General features: G+C 50.3%; 1 protein-coding gene across 6 annotated transcripts in view; it reads left to right on the top strand.

Moving 5' to 3' along the window:
• Positions 1-10,360: 10,360 nt before the first annotated feature.
• SCMH1 (Scm polycomb group protein homolog 1) overlaps positions 10,361-16,983 on the top strand; it is a 64,003-nt gene continuing 57,380 nt past the window's right edge. For 3 of the 6 annotated variants that reach the window (XR_013185009.1, XM_077189794.1, XM_054648369.2), the window contains exon 1: positions 10,366-10,920. The gene's annotated coding sequence lies outside the window, so the exon portion shown is untranslated. Of the gene's footprint in view, positions 10,921-16,983 lie in introns of all 6 variants that reach the window. The other 3 variants (XM_077189798.1, XM_077189796.1, XM_077189795.1) reach the window with 2 other exon arrangements.

Raw genomic sequence — 16,983 nt, 5'->3', positions numbered from 1 at the left:
ATTGGTAGAGGGGTGCATGGCACTCCACCTGTAAATCTGCCTGCTAATAAGTGCATCAAGTCTGAAGTCCATAGATTTTAAAACATGAATCAGATCAGATGATGTCACTCAACTGTGTGTGCATCCAGTGGATTTTATGCTCCTGGAAGCAGCAGGATACTGCAATTTTAATTTGAGTGGAACAAGGGAGCTGCTCTTAAAAAATAATCAGGGCCGATTCTGAGCCTTCTGAGGACACTGCTCAAGTTGTGCTAGGGGAGGTTTAAATTGGATAATAGGGAAAAGAGTGAAAGGGTTGCTGGGCATTAGGACAGGCTGCCCAGGGCACTGGTGGAGTCAGTGTTCAAAAAATGTGTGGATGTGGCACCTGGGGATGTGTTTTAGTAGCAGCCCTGGCAGTGCCACAGGCCAAAGTGTAGGGAACAGGACAACCCCACTTCCCTTCAAAATCCCTGCACAGCTCAGCCCACTGCAGGCAGGGCTTTGGGCAGAGGCAAAGCCCTAGAAATTAAAAAACTCCTCATGTAAGTGTCCTCAGCATGCTGGCAGCGTCCTGAGGAGAGCAGGGAGTTCCTTAGGAAAAGCACTTGTGCAGGCAAACAGCTCCACTTCCATCCTGAACAGCCCCTCTGAGTTCATGTCCTGAAATAACCCCGGGAGCCACTTCCCAGCAGGATTGCACAGGAACCCCCCCCTTTCTCCAGCACAGCCTCTGTGGTTTTATCTGCATTGATGGGCAATGAATAACCCAGGACACATCTGCAGGAAAACACAGGATGCCCTGGAAAATGCTCCAAGCCCAGGATCTGCCCATGGCCCCAGTGTGTGGGAGCTGTGTCCCCACAGAGCCTGGCCACCCGTGAATAATCCTAATGAACAACTCATAAATGAATTCACCAAAATCATTTTCCAACTGGCTTCTGTTGCCCTGTTCTTCTAAGTTCTTCTAAGGCTTCTGAAGTTTACATTCTTGTAATGGAGTTTCTCACGCACTTTTATGTAAATAATTATTGTTTTACAGTCTTTTCTGGAGGAGGAGAAATTTGATGCACTGTTGGTTTGTCCAGTGTCATTGGAGAGGTGGCACTGTCACCCTCCAATCCACTGTCACTTTTGAAAATCTATAAATGTTGGAGTCAGAAATTAAACTTCCATTCTTCACCTTCTTCTTACCTTGGGGTTCCAGTGTCTGTGTCATTTTATTTTGTGTCCTATTGCAACAGGCTTCAAGCTGAGCATGCAGTCAAGGGTCTGCTGCAAGTGGTGATGAGGAAAAGGCAAAGACAAGGTGGAAATGGTTCCAGCTGTTGATCCAAGGAGTGAGCAAGCTTGGTGGAGCATCCCTGTGGTGCTGCTGGAGCAAGGAGCCTGCAGGGGAACCCAAGCACTTCCAGCCCCACAGGAATGAGCAAGGGCTGGCCCTGCTTTCCCACCATCAGTGGGTGCAGGATTTACCCCCCCAGAGAAAATGGCTGATGTCTCTTGGCCTGAGAGAGGCTCATCATATGCAAATGGGAAATAATTCTATTTCATTTGGAAGATATGAATGGGCTGTATGGCTATTTCTGTTAAAAAAACAAAAACACAGAAGGATTGCAAAAATTAAAGCCAAATTAACTGTTAGAAACCACTTACTGCAACTTTTATGAGTCACAAGTCTCACCCAAATGCTCTCTGCTGAGCCCAAAGACTGTAGGGAAGCTGAATATTTTAGTCCTGTAAAACTCAGCTGCCAGAAGAAAAACTAAATGCAACTGAAACATATAAGAACACAATACAACAAGGGACCAGCAGGGCCACTGAAGGGGTGGGATCCACCATGACCCCCCTAAGATGAACATGGTAAACCACATGCTTTGAGAGAGATGGAATGAGGGCTGGCCCTGCTTTCCCACCATCACTGGGTGCAAGATTTACCCCCCCAGAGAAAATGGCTGATGTCTCTTGACCTGAGAGAGGCTCATCACATGCAAATGGGAAATAATTCTACTTCATTTGGAAGATATGAATGGGCTGTATGGCTATTTCTATAAAAAACACAGAAAGACTGCAAAAAGAAAGCAAAAAGTAACTGTTAGAAACCACTTACTGCAACTTTTATGTGGCACAAGTCTGAACCCAAAGAGTGTAGAGAAGCTGAATATTTCAATCGTGTAAAACTCAGCTGCCAGAAGAAAGGGACCAGCAGGGCCTCTGAAGGGGTGGGATCCACCATGACCCCCCCAAGATGAACATGATAAACCACATTGCTTTGAGGGAGATGGAAACCCATGGGTCTCTGTCAGCCTGAGGAGCAGGTTCCTCCCAGTGTTCATGCTCCATTAAAAGATATAATAGACAATTCAGGGCCAGTGGAGAGGTGAAAGCATGATCCATCACACTCCACCTCCAGGTGGAACAGGCCAGAAATAATTTGGAGAAAGGAAAGCCCAGAAAGGCAGGACAAGTTGTAGGAGCGTTGAGGGGTAGGACAGTGGGGATGGACAGAGAGCAGAGATCTCTGCAGCCAGGGCTGGAACTTGGGGTTTATTGCAAAGGGCCTGGGTGCAGGGCCCTGCTGGGAGCTGCCAGCCACAGCTCAGAGCAGGCCCAAAGAGGGAGAGAGAGGGAAAGAGAAAGCAGGCAAGAGTGTGGTAAAGAGGATGAGAGAGCGAGGTTCCCATTACAATGCCATAAATCTTCTGTGCTGAATATTCTAATTCTCACTAACCAATCTAGTCCAAGATACAAATCCTACAGCATTTCCATACAGCCTATAAGAATCATTCCATTACCACACTGGGTTACATTTTAAACCCTACAAACTCCTCTTTGGGCCCCTTCTGCCAAGCTGGCAGGGTCTGCTCTGAGCCTTGGGCCTGTCTGCAAGCAGAGGGGATTGTTTGATCAAAAGGGGATCACCTTCAGCTGGCCATGCCATTGTTTTCCAGTTGTTCAGGAACTGAGGGATCTCAAAGCTTGCTTTCATTTCAATCTCACTTAGAGTTTCCATATTCTCAACATCTTTTGCCAGGCAGTCATATTGATAAGGCTTTCCTGTTTCATCTTCCCCAACACAAGTGTTTCTGCAGATGCAAACAGAAGCTCAGTATGTGCTATTTAAATGCAATCCCTGCTCTGGGGCAGAAATTTCTCTTTTCAGCATCAATGTGAAGGGGTAGAGCCTCAGAGTGAGAGGCTCAACATCCCTGGCCCTGGCCAGGCCACCCCTGGCACTGACATCTCTCCCCTCTCTGCATCGCCCCCATTTTCATTTCAGCCCCTCCATCTCATTGCATCTTGCAGCTACTTGCACACCAGCAGGGCACACATCCATGGCAAAGATCCTTCAGCTTCCTGTGCCAAGCATGAAGAGCTCTTTGACCTCAAGTCAAGGAGGTTTTCTAGCCCCCAGAAGACTTTTGTAGCTTTTCTTCCAGCCCTCTTTGTGCTTCTGCAGGCCCTGTCAGAGGCTGACAGCAGAGCTGCTGTGTTGTTCCTGGAATAGCTGTTCCAACACCGTGTGAAGGATTTAGGTCACTCCTGACTCTTTGCTATTCCCCTTTTCATAAACCCAGTGTCAGGCAGATACACAGAATGACTCTGAAGCTGCCCTGAGTGATGCTTTGTGAGACTGAGTCTCTCATCTTGGAGAATGCATTTTCCAGGCTCTCAGGGGTGGATTTGTGGATGGCTCTTCAAATACAGCAGCTGGACTGGGGCTGTTTAATTGTCCTGAGGGTTTGGCAGCCATAACCTGCCCTGCTCAGGATTTTTGTCACCTGCAAACCTTACAGTCAATTTTACAATTGTTATCATCTTTACTAAAATTACTTCACAGCTCTGTCTTTCTAATTCCCAGTCCCAGTAGTGGCAGCACCTCTCCTTCATCTCAGGGTTGGTATTGGTCAGAGGCTCTGTCACAAAGCTGGGCACAGCTGACATTTGACATGCCCAGTTTACAGCATGAATGATGTCCTTGCTGGTGCTGGTTCCTCAGGGATTTGTGCCCAGCCTCCCTACCCCACAGTGCTGCCAGGGGGCTGCTCAGAACTGCTGGGACATGGCCTGGACCAGCATGGATGTTTTCACCAGGAGTCTGTCCAGCCAGAGCCACTTTTCATACCAACAGCCATTCATTTTGCCAGTGTGTAGCTGCAGGAACTCAATTATCCCTGCTAACACCAGATCTGGGTTCATGGCTTCCTTTCTCAAACCATCATAATTTTGTAAATCCCCACATTCTTCAGATTTTCCAAGTTTTCAAGGCTTGCTAAACCTCTTGGTTCACAACTCAAACTTCCCAGCTGACACCTTTGTGTATCCCAGGTTTAGACTTTCCACAGCACCAACCTGAAAACATTGGATGTCCCAGGGCTTGCACCCTCCTAAGTTCAACATGCCAGATTTTCCAAGGAAAACCAGCTGAGCTGTAGCAATATTTCATAGAACCACAGAACCACAGATCAGTTGGGTTAGAAGAGACCTTAAACACCCTCTGGTTCCACCCCTAGCCATGGCAGGGACAACTTCCACTGTCCCAGGGGCTCCAGCCTGGCCTTGGGCACTGCCAGGGCTCCAGGGGCAGCCACAGCTGCTCTGGGCACCCTGGCAGAGCCCAAACCTCTCCAACCAGGCCTTGCCAGGCTACAAACCCCTGTGGCAAATGGCACTGGGGGCACCTGGAACCATGCAGGAAATCATTCTTTCCTTGCCTTTTTCCATTTGCTGCAATGGTTTTTGGTGCTGGTTTCCACCCTGGATTGAGGAATGGGAATGCCAGAGTGGTTTGGGTGGGAAGGGATCTTCAATGCCAGCTCATTGCAGCCCAGGGCCACCTCCCACTGTGCCAGGTGCTGCCAGCCCCAATGCCCAGCCTGGCCTTGGGCACTGCCAGGGCTCCAGGGGCAGCCCCAGCTGCTCTGGGCAATTCCAGCCCAGCCCCTGCCCACCCTGCCAGGGAACAATTCCCAATTCCCAAGATCCCATCCAGCCCTGCCCTCTGCCACTGGCAGCCATTCTCCCTTATCCTGTCATAGAAAGACACATCCAACCTTCAGTCACAGGTGGACTCTACATCCTCGTTTGTTGATTATGTATTCCTCCAAGAAGCTAAAATAATTAATATGATTTTGCATTCTAAAGGGATATTCTGTTCTGAATATCACCTCTGGAGAGTGAGCCAGCCAGCAGGCAAGGAAGGAGCTGCAAACTATCAGCTGTATGTATTAGGGAGAAAAATTATTCAGAAAAATTAAATGAAGATAGAGACTTCCCAGTGAAACTTTGTTGTCAGATACTCAAAATGGTCACATCATTGAAAGGAGAGGAACAGCTGGAGTCCATCCTATTTCACTGGAAAAGGAGGGGAAGAAATAGTAAATTGATGATCCCAAATTGATATGTATGTGTCAAAGAGCAGTAAGGGCAAACAAATAGCAACATAAATAATAACATTTTATATTGATCAGTGAGTACAAGATGACCCTGAATCTAAGCAATGCCAGAAATTCAATGGGAGGTTTGAGAAAAGATGACTCAAATTGAATCAATACCTTGAGCTGCTTCCTTTGTCCAACAGTTTATTATGATTCTGAAAAATCCCTTGCTTGAAAATTTTTACAGTAATTCAAGAAGCTGAGCAGGTGCTGTGTTGGGGAAAATGGCAAAAAGGAAAGAAGGGAGAAAGTGCACGAGGGGAATTGAACATGAGAACTTGAAAATAAAATAAAATAAAATAAAATAAAATAAAATAAAATAAAATAAAATTAAATTAAATTAAATTAAATTAAATTAAATTAAATTAAATTAAATTAAATTAAATTAAATACCTCAAAGAGTTTCAAAGTTTGGGTGGGAGTGAAAAGGTCAAAAACTGATAAAAATTTTCACCCAGCTCAGCCTTGCAGGGTGTCAGGGGACAGGATTTGGGGAGGTGATTTACACTGTCCCACATCCCTTGGGAAGGTTCCCAGCAAGGCACGGAGCAGTGAGTGCCCCTTCCCTGCAGCCCCCTGCTAATGACCCAGCAGAGCAGCTTGTGGTGGCCTGGGAATGGCTTCTCTTTCTGATATGGGGATCAAAGAGGGCTCTGGAGCCGCGAATCCCTGCGGGAGGATGAGGGGTCGGCTGGGATTAAGACGTGCAGTAATTTGTGAAGGGTAGGAACAGAAGGAATGAGCTATTAGGAGAAGGATTCGTGGCTGGCAGGATCAAAGAGCACCAGTAGGAAATGTTTAGAAGGCGCTGGGAACAAAGGGAATTCAAACCCATATGAGTCTATTAATAGACACAGGAAATTTATTAACAGCGGCAACAAATCAAGTGTTCAATAACTTCCTAAATTCTGCTTTTGCAGAGAAACCAGATCTCTTTTCATAAAGCTGATGAAGGACTTGCAAGACTGCTATTAGCCAAGAAATTTAAACAACATACCTAAAAATAAAGTGATATTTTACACCTACAGCCAGATAACCCAAACACTATCATCCTTGAAGTGTTGACAGAGGTGTATAGCAGGCTTTGGAAATACCAGACAACAGCTGAGTTAGAACTGAGCTATTGTGACAGCCTGAAATCAGATAATTACAGGTTGTATATTGATATTAAGTAATAATTAGATAATAATTTCATATTAGAATAACAGAAGGATTATAAATATATACCTAAGCTTGGTGAGGTGTTAAACAGCAAAGGTGGGGTAGGATCAAGAAAGCAGCAACTCTGGGAAGAAATTCAGGGTGAGCAAAGCAGAGCTGAACTGCAAGGAGTGCCTCTGTAACAGAGAGCTTTTAGCTTAAATTTGGGGGTATATACTGACAGAATGGGTACATTTAACCAGGACAGGGGGTGCAAGCCCTGGACATGGCACAGTGACACCCTGGCACTTTGGACCCAGGCTTGGCATCCACCTGGCATGTGGAAAAGATAGAAACAGTTGCAAAGAGCCATGAGGAATGGAAGAAATAAAGTGTTGTGATGAGAAAATGTGGGTTGTTTCCTCAGGAGGATATTGGGGGCTCAGAGGGGCTTGCAGTGGGCAGCCTTTGTCAGAGGCTCTCTGTGCAATTGGACAGGGAAAGGCAGAGCTGCCTGCAAATGTCTGGGACATGAGGCCAAGAGATTTCCCACTACCAAGAGATCATTCTGGTATTCACAAAGGTGATTTTCCAGACCATGAAGTCTTCAGAACAAAAATGGACTCTTTTGGGCAAATTCAACAGCTGGTCTCAATATGAGATTGCTTTGGGAAAGGAAACTTATGGCAGGCCCTGCAAAGTGATCTGCTGATTGTTGGGGCTTTAATCTCAGTAAATAACCTTTTCCTCTGCCTTTTTGAAGCATGGGGAGAAGATTCCCATCTCCCCTCTCCAATAAAGATGTCAGGTCAAAGAACATATCTATGAGAGAAGCAGGAATACTGGGTGCACATGTTCCTTTAGATCTTCCTCCTCTACATCCATCCCTGTGCCCTCTTATTCACCTTTTTATGAAGTATCAGATTCAGGATAAAAAGGTCACGGACATTGGGACATTGGGCTTTTTCTTTCAAGCAGAACATGCTCTATATTTTCATGCATGCTAGACTGAGGATCAATTTGTGGCAGAAAACAAAGTTCATTAATGGCAGCACTGCAAAGAGTGGGAACCAGCTTAGGAGGACATTCGGTGCCAGATCGCTGCAAGGCACTAATGAGGGAGGAAGAGGGAGGGGAGAAGGGAAGACAGCAGGAGGTTTTCTTCCCAGTCACATTGCCTCATATCCCACTGCACCCTCTCCTCCTGCAGTGTGTCCAACACCCTGTCCACCAGTGCCCCTCTGAGGGGTTTCCTCCTGGCTGCTCATCCCCAGGAGCTGGCCCAAACCAGGCTGCAAATGTGCTGAGCTTTTCTGGCAACGCTTCAGAATAAATGGCAAACCATTTCTGCAGCTCGTTTCCATTGTAGTATTAATCAAACTGAATTCCTGTGGTGCTCATATGGATGTCATATGTAAATCCCACTGCTCATTCCAAATTAAAGCCAATGGAGAAATTTCACTCCTGTCCCCATCCTGCAGCTCTGAGCTCTTGTGCATTTATTCCATTCATGAAATCCTGATTTCTGTGGACATGAGGGAATACCAGAGTTGATGACACCCATGAGAAGCATTGGTAATACTTATGAATTAATAGAGAAGGTGCTCAGGTGAAAGGCTGAAGCAAACACACTTCCAATGTCCTACCTCAACCAAGTACTCCACATCTTAAAATAGAAGTCCTCACCAGCATTTCAAACTCTCCATCCCTCAATGTAGTTCAGAACAAGAGATTTTTCAGGCCAGTGCTAGCCCTCAGCAGTGGTCAGTGTCACCATTCAGAAGAAGATATGAGAAACTTCCAAACAGCAGCTCTGGAACAGTTTCAAAGAGTTTCCCCCACACACATACGCTATTAGAAATCCCACCCTGTTTGATGAAGTATATGCTTTTATTTATAATTTTTTTGTGGTGAGAGACAGGCAAATACAAGTTTATTTTGCTCTGAGAGTACTGATCCCTCTTTTCTCTCCTTGAGAAGGGGGTGAACAAATTGGGGGACCCCAGAAGGTAGCTGCTGATCAGGCAGAAGCTCCTTTGGCCTTGGGTGGAACTTTCAGCCTTGCACAGACTGAATCAAGTCCAACATCTGAACTAGGACAGCGTGAGCACCTACAGCGTGTCCCTGGCCCTCGGTGCAGCTCTGTCCCTGGGGAGCACTGCAGCCCTCAGCCCATCAGAGCAATGCCATTCACTTCCCCAGAGGAAAAGGGAGGAACACAGGAATGGGCTGAGGTGGTTCCAGCCCTTCCTGACAGGCTGGGGACTGGTGGGAAGGTCCCACCCTGGAGCCTTTGCCCACCCTGTGCCTCCCTGGCTGGCACCAGGCTTGGCAGTGGGCAGTGAGCAGATAAATCACAGCTTGGCATTCTCTCTGTCACAGATAACAAACCACTCTCTGCAGGAAGCCACACATATCACAGAACTTTCCAGAAACAGACTCCATCAAGCCCTATCCACACCAGGGGTGTTTTTCTTCTGATCTTCTTTTGACCTAAAGCACTCAAGCCTCCATGGAATCTCCCAGAACAAGAAATCATTCAGGGGAGACTCCTACATTAGCCGTGCTTTGGAAATTGTTCAGGTGCTTTCTCACTGAGACTTGTCACACATGTCTGTGTCACTCCAAAGGTATGTAGGAAAATGTAAAGGAAAATATATTAGGAAAAAACTCTTCCTTGTGAGGGTGGTGAGGCCCTGACACAGGGTGCCCAGAGAGGGCAACCCCCTGGCAGTATCCAAGGCCAGGCTGGACAGGGTTTGGAGCAACCTGGGACAGTGGAAGGTGTCCCTGCAATGGCAGAGGTGGCACTGGGGCATTTTTTCCTCTTCCAACCCAAACCATTCTGAGATTCTGTAGTGTATCCACTGTCCAACTGAAATACCTGGGTCATGAGACCCAGGTCTACCCCCAGAGGCTCACTGACCACTCACTTGAGGATCTGAACAGATGTGAACTGAACCTCCAGACCACAAGAATCACCGATTGCTTGGGTTGGAAAAGCCCTCTAAGATCAAATCCAACAGTTACCCTGGCACTGCCAAGGCCACCACTAACCCATGTCCCCAAATGTCACATCTATGTGTTTTAAACCCCTCCAGCAAATCCACCACTGCCCTGGGCAGCCTGTGCCAGGGCTGGACAACCCTTTCCATGGAGAAATTTTTCTCAATATCCAATCTAAACCTCCCTTGGCACAGCTTGAGGCTGTTTCCTCTTGTTAACTGGGAGTTCCCAAGATAAGGGGTGGCAGAGCATGGTTTTGGGGTACCATGTGTAGGCTTTGGTAGCTCTACAGGACAGAGAAGGTCCCCAGTGAGGTCCATCTGTGGTCAGGGGACAGCACCAAGGATGCTTATGGGGTCAGCTCACACAGGTTCCTCCCCAGATGGAACATGGGGGTAATGAGGTACAACAGAGGCACAAGGGATCCTTTCAGCTTTAGGGCTCCTTTAGGGAGGCACAGGGGTCATAGTCTGGGGGGAATTTTGGGACACTGAGTCCCCAGACACGTCTATACATCTGTGGTGTGTCTGGCTGGGATGGCACAGGGGGTCTGTCCCCAGGCTGGGGCTCACAGTGGGGTCCGTGCTGTCCCAGGGGTCCTGGGGAGGGCTGGAGAGGGCAGTCCCCAGGCTGAAGATCATGGTGGGGGTCTGCCCTGTGCCTGGGGGTCCTTGAGGGCACAGGGGTTCCTCCCCAGGCACGGTGAGGACACCGCGGGTCTGCCCCGTGCCCAGAGTGCGGGTGGGGACCGGGGTTTGTCCCTGCCTGAGGACGGCCCCGAGCGGGCATGGCCGGGGCAGCCCGCGCGGCGCAGCGACGGTGGAGGGGTTTGTGAGGGCCGGGCCGGGCCGAGCGGAGCCGAGCCGAGCCAGGCCGGGCCGACTGGAGTCGAGCCGGGACGCGCCGAACCCAGCCGAGAGCGAGCGGAGCCGGGCCAAGCCGAGCCGGCTGGAGTCGAGCCGGGACGGGCCGAACCCAGCCGAGAGCGAGCGGAGCCGAGCCTTGCCCGAGCCCGAGCTGTGCCGAACCAGAGAGGAGCTGTGCCGAGACAAGCCGAGCCGAGCCGAACGCAGCCGAACCCAACCGAGCCGAGCCGAGTGGAGCCGCACCGACCCAGCCGAGCCTCGGCCGATCAGCTGCCGAAGCGCCAGCGCTGGCCGGAGCCGTCCCGGCGGCGGGGACGGCGCGGGGCCGGGCCGGGCCGGGCCGCCGGTCCCTCCTCCCCGATCCCCCGCCGCTCCCCCTTCGCTCCTTCCCGTTCCCTCCCGTTCCCTCCCCGCCTCCCTGCGCAGCGCGAACATGGCGGCGGCGGCGGCGGCGAGGGACTGAGCAGCGCCAGCGCTCGGCGGCCGCGCAGGTGAGCGGGCGGCCCAGGGCGGGCGGCTCGGCCGGGCTCGGTCCGGCCCGGCCGGGGAAGCGCGGCGGGGCTCGGGCGGGGGTCGGGCCCGCAGCCCGGCCCGGATCTCATCCCTCCTGTCAGCGCGGCCCGGCCGCCGCTTCCGCGCGGTGCCCGGGCCGAGGGAGGCTGTCACCGCCCGCACCTGCTGGTGCCCGTCCAGGACCGGCCCTCCCGGCGGCCGGGCAGCGCCCCGGGGCTCCCCGGCCCCGCGGCTGCCCGGCCGGGCTGTGCCTCCCGGGGAAGCCTCTTCCAGGGCTTTGTTGTTGTGCCGGTTGTCCCCGGGCAGGGCCTCGGGCAGCTGCGGTACCGCCTCGCCCCGAGGCCTTGGAGCGGTTCTGGGGCCGGCCGGAGCCGCCCCCTCCCCGGCGCGTTTCGGTACCGGCCGGGCGCTCCTGTCCGGATAGGGAAAGCGGGACCGAGCTGCAGGAGGTGGCCCTGTCTGCGAGCTGTGCCCGCGGGGGTTTGTGCCCTTCCTCCCCCACGAGCCCTTCGGGGCTCGGTAACACCGTGCTGTCACCCCAGTGTGTGTATGGAGCTGGTGCCCGGCGCTCCGAGCAGGTCCTGCTGCTGGAGGTGGCAGGGGTGACCCCGGGGAGCAGCCGGAGAAATCCCATCACCACCGTGCCTGGGGAGAAGCTGCGCCTCCTTCGCAGCCGCCCCGAGCCGAGCGCTGGGATAGAGCTGGGAGCGAGACAAGATTTGAGCGTTTCGTGCACAGTGAGATGTTTAAAAATAACCCCGGTGACGGCTGGCTCCTGTCGCGCAGGTTTAATCCGCAAGCTCTTTGAAGCTCCGGTGTAAAACTGTGGCAGCACTTTGGAGTGTGGATGACTGAAGGTAGAGCTGGTAAATCTGAGCAGGCAGCCTGAGTTTGGGATGCACTGAGCAGCTTGGCTCCCTTGGGCCTCGGGTGGTTTAGGTTCAGCAGCTGAACATGAAACAATTTCCATGGGGAACGCGGGATGTGGAGACCCAGCTCTGGGGTCTCCGGCTTTGATTTTTTGGCTGAGTTTGTGTTTACTGTTGTTGTTTATAGTAAACAGCGTGCACTGAGTGGCTGGGAACAGCCATGTGGTCGCTGCAGTTCGCAGCCAGTAATATTGGGGGAAAATGTTCTCCCACCTCGGTTCGCTGCGGGCTGGGCCTCCTCCTGTCGCCTTCCTCTCTTACTCTCAGCTTCTGCTGGCCAGGCTGTGCTGTCCATATGTGTTTGCTGGGAATATTGGGAGCATGGGATGGTGGTGTCATTCCTTATGCTTCATCTCAGGCACCGGCATGTGGTTTGGTGTTAATACGGGGAACAAAACTCGGCTCATGGGGGTCTCAGCTTGGGACAAGCTGCCGTGGTATGCAGCCCTGCATGTGCTGGTGGGTAGTTCAGGATCTGCCCAGTAGATGGTATGAAAATGCAGATGGAAATCAGGGAGTCCCTTCCAATGGGCACGAGGGAAATGCAGGTATTTCTGTGCTATTTAAAGTGTTCATTTAATTTAAAGTTTGAGTGTGTTCTGTTTGTGAGAGATATGCTGAGTCTTGGTCCTGGTTTGGTATTTACATCTTAGCAAGTGCCAATTCTGCATCTTGATTATCTGCTTTTCTTGGGGCACTTCTGTGGAAATCTGATGAATTTTGCAGGACAATATATTGTCTATAAGTAAAAGATCATGTTAAGGTATTAAATGATGATCTTATTCATCAAGTAGCTGTGCTTCAGTCTAGGCAGGAGTGCTCTGTCCCTGCCCTACGTCTGATTTAAAGGAATGTCTGAAACTTTGTTTGGTAGACTCAGACATCAGGTACCTCCAGAGATGTCCTGGTTGTTTCCCAGTCTTGGGTAAGGTCAGGTAGGCTTCTAAACCCTTCCTGAGTAATAGTTCTTTTAAGCTCTTCATGCTGGCAGTTCCATGTCCTGTGCAGGTGGTGTATGCCAACACTTAGGCCTCCCCATCATTACAGATATTTTTCGGGGTGTTTAATCTAAATCTTTGTCTTGCACTTTAAACCTGTTCTTTTTCTGATGTCCAGAGCTCATGGAGAGCACCCTACTCCACACATCACTCCACTTCCTACATGTCTGCAGCTCAGTGAGAAGCATTTGAAGACTTCTTCTCCCTCTCCCTGAGCTGAGCAAGATCAGTTTCTCCCTTCTTCTCACATAGGCATGTCAGCCTAGCCAACCCCTGTCTCTGACTTGGGTTCTGCTCCCATTCACACTTCACCTAAAGTGCTGTGGTCAGTCAGAACAGGACTCTGCCCAGCAGCTGTAAGAAGCTGGGCCCAAAGGACCCCGTTTAGGGTACATCTCAGCACTGTTACGTGACAAGGAATGCAGATCATATGTTTGCCTGTTTGTGCTGTTAACTGTGTGTCTGTGGCAGGACTTGGCGTGCTTGGTGAGCTCCTGTTTGCAAATCTGGAGTAGCATGCTAGCAACATGAGCTCAGAGCTGCGCTGAGTTAAACCTTGGTGTGTCTGGGGCTCTTGTTTGAGCTGTAATGTTTGCATCTTCCACCCTGTCTTTTCTCCTTTTCCTTGCCTGCTACTGCAATTCAGTTTTTGCAATGAGACAAAAACATTTTGAGTATTTTATGCATCCATTTATGTTTGAGAAGTTTCCTGACAAGGAGAGGTCCCTGACAAGTGACGGAAGATGCATTGAGGACAGAGCAGCAACTTTGGCTGCTAGCTTCTCTTGAGAGGTGGTTAATCTCCTGCATATATATAATTCAGAGACATGCCAAGGTAAAAATTATCTCCACAATTGAACTCTCAGTGTAGCAGAGCTGTGGCTCTGACTCCTCCTTCACCCCAGCACTACATCCGGATGTAGCACCTGCACTCCAAGCTGGGACATAAATGTTTCATCCCACTTCATTTGCAAGATAGCACAGCCTAATCCTAAAGGAAATGCTTTTTCTGGCTTTAATACAGTTGTAAAAAATCCCTTTCTTACCCAGCTTAAATATCTACCAGTGGAAGCTGTTATAAAACATTTGCACTATGTTTAACCCGATAGTGCAAGTCTGAGAGCAGCAGGAAGCACAAGAGATCTTCCCTGTGTATCACCAGCTCTCACTGGGCTTGGAGTGAACAAATCCAGTGGCCTGAACTAGTGGTGTCAGAGTGGTGGGGACACCTGAGCACCGGAGATCAGCACCTCCTCCTCTTTGTAAAGCTGTGCTCTGTCCTGGGTGGCATTCTCCCTTAGCAGGACATTTCAGAGGTGGTTTCAATTGTGAGCAGAAGGAGAGATCAGTACAGGGACATCACTGCAGCCTGGCTGCTGCTGAAAACACTTAATTCCCAGAGATCTCTATTTTCATTCAATTCCCTTAAAAAAACAGAGTAATACTTAGCTCTTTTACTGAGGTTTCTTACACACACCACCTCTAGCAGATTTAGACACTGTGATACACAGTTTGCAGTCTTCACTACCAAATGTTTCTGCCTCTCTAGCAGGGATTTAAGCAGAGTTTGTGTGTGCCTCTGCTCTCACTGGGCTGAATCTCACACTTTTATGCAGACTCATCCTGAGCAAAAAATCAAGAATTTGGCTGAGAACTGAAGGAAAAGATGAATGTCTGTTTTGCTGCCTCTGCTGTTTGCGTGGCAGCCTCGTCCAACAGGCCAGATGGACAGGTGATGTCTGGGGAATGAATCTAAAGCACTTGGCTTCCTCAGAGCTGCCTTGATCAGCAGAGGGAAGTGGCCCCTGCAGCTCCACAGCCTGGTTGGTAATATGTCACTGGAGATGAGGAAACAGAGCACAGTCAGTGTGGTCATTGCCAGCACAAGGGAGCTGACGTGGGAATTCAGGCAGGACTGTTTTTCCCTGGCACAAGCTTGTGCTTCTGCCGCTCTCCATTTCTTGCTCAGAAGTTTTTTTCTGTTTGTATTAGAAATTGAATGGTGTTATCACCAGGAGGAAAAGAAACTCCTGCTGGAGGTGCCTCCTCCCAGCCAGTGTGCTCGGGGTTACCCAGCTCCAATTAGCTTGTACATTTTCCAGGCTGCCACAGTGGGAACAGCCCAGAAACCTCCCTGTGGCTGGGTTTTGTTTTCAGCAACAGAAACTGTAGGAGTAGATGGTAGTGGAAATTTGTGAAGTTCAATCTTTGCCCATTGAGTTTCCTGCAATTCTTCCTCTCTCCTGGCCCTTCCAGGTTTCACTGGAGACCGGTCCAGGTCCTTTCTCCTAGATATTGTGGCAGGGGAACAAGTTTGGTTCGCCCATTTCTGGAGTGACATCTGCTGCGGTTTGCTTGGGGGTGGAGAGAAGTAGGTGCACCCTTCTGATTCCTCAGGGTGCTGCTGATGTTTGACCACTGGAAGAGATCCTGCCAGGAAACATGGGGTTTGTGCCTGGGGGGAGATGGGGGACACTTAAAATGTTTGGGTTCAGTGTTGGCAGAGGCTGCACAGGGTGAAGCCCATCTGTGCTCCACTGAGTGAGCCACGGTCGCATCGGCTGCTGCTTGCAGTCACCTCATGCTGGAACACCTGCTGCCAGTGCCTGACGAGCTTCCATCTGCTCTGGCCTCCCCTGTGCCACTGCTGCAGGGTGTCCCTGCTCCTGGCCTCCCTCCCTTTCCCGTTTGGAGCAGCCCCTGCCTCCTCCTCCCCCCGTGCTGAGCCCTCGGCAGTGGGATGGATGCGTGTCCAGCTGTGTCTGCGGTGAGCAGCAGGGCAGCCTGTGCTCCCTGCTCCCCCTCGCTCCCTCCTGCCTGGGGGAGCCTCCCTGGGCTGCTGCCAGGGCCTGCTGCCCTCCCTGTGTCCCTGCAGCTGTGGGGAAGCCAAGCCAGGCCAGGCCAGGCCAGGGGCCAGGCTGGGCTGCACACACTGTGGGGGACACGGATGAGCAGCAACTTTAGGATGGCTCATTGTCATTGACAACCTTACATGTGTATATCCATCTTAAATATTCAGAGATTTTTCAAAAGCAACCCACATATAATCACATATAATCGAATTCTGACCTGTCTACAGCTAGTATTTTGGCTCCTTAGTAAAAGCCAGGATTTCTGCTGAGTTATGCTGGACTTGTATTTCACTTCCAGCCACTCCTATGGTAGTTAGAAGGAATTAATTAACTTCTGGAGTTGTCTTCTTCATAGACAATCAGTAGTGGATGGTTACTCCATAGCTCTTCTCAGGGGGGAGGGAATTTGGGGCAGGAACCTGGGCTTGGCTCTGGCTCTGGCTCTGGGTGGCACAAAATGTCCCCACAGTGCACTTGAATGTCCCTGGTACCAGCTGGACTGCAGAGGTGATGGCTCAAGGTGAGGGTGGCTACCTGAGCTCAGGCTGAATGCCCTGGGGGAGCTCTGCAGAGTCCTGGGCATCTCCCAGCAGTGCTGCCTCCCTGCACTCACTGCTGCAGGGCCCCTCGCTCCCCACTCGTGCCTTTCCTGCCCAGCTGCAATGCATAAGGTAGGAGAAATTTCTGCTCTGTACTCGTTAGTGGAGTAGAGAGCAAGCAGAAGAGCTGATGGAGTCTGATGTGGACCGAGGAGGAAGTTGTACCAATTCTACTTTCTAAAAATAAGTTGAGTGGCTGTTCACACAGCCCAGAGACTGCTGCTCTCTGTACGCTGACTGTGGTTGGGTTTTTTTTTTTTTTTTTTTTTTTTTTTTTTTTTTTGTCTTTTTACAGCAAATCTTAGATGCTGCAGGCCATTAAAATTGTGCAGTGGCTGTGTGATCAGGGAGGTACCTATGCAGAAAGTCTTGTGGTTTCAGTGTTTCTAGAAGTGACCTTGAAGGATCACCCATACATAATGTTTCCTGGAGGTTTCTCTAGGGTGTTCTAAGATTTCCTGTGATGGTGATTCCTCCTTCCTCAGCAATTCACTCCAGTGCCTGACTATTCTGAGATTAAGGAGCTTTGCTTGATTTCAGGCTGGTATTGCTATATTTTAACCCTATCATTTTGATATTTCACCTTCTCTTCTGGCAAGCTACCAAGAGAAGAAAAATGCTGTCCTGCTTGTTATGTGCAGAGGATATTGGCCAGTGGTGGGC

The sequence above is a fragment of the Agelaius phoeniceus genome, chromosome 22 (genome assembly GCF_051311805.1).
Source record: "Agelaius phoeniceus isolate bAgePho1 chromosome 22, bAgePho1.hap1, whole genome shotgun sequence".
NCBI lineage: Eukaryota > Metazoa > Chordata > Aves > Passeriformes > Icteridae > Agelaius > Agelaius phoeniceus.
This window is presented reverse-complemented; position numbering and strand designations above follow the sequence as displayed.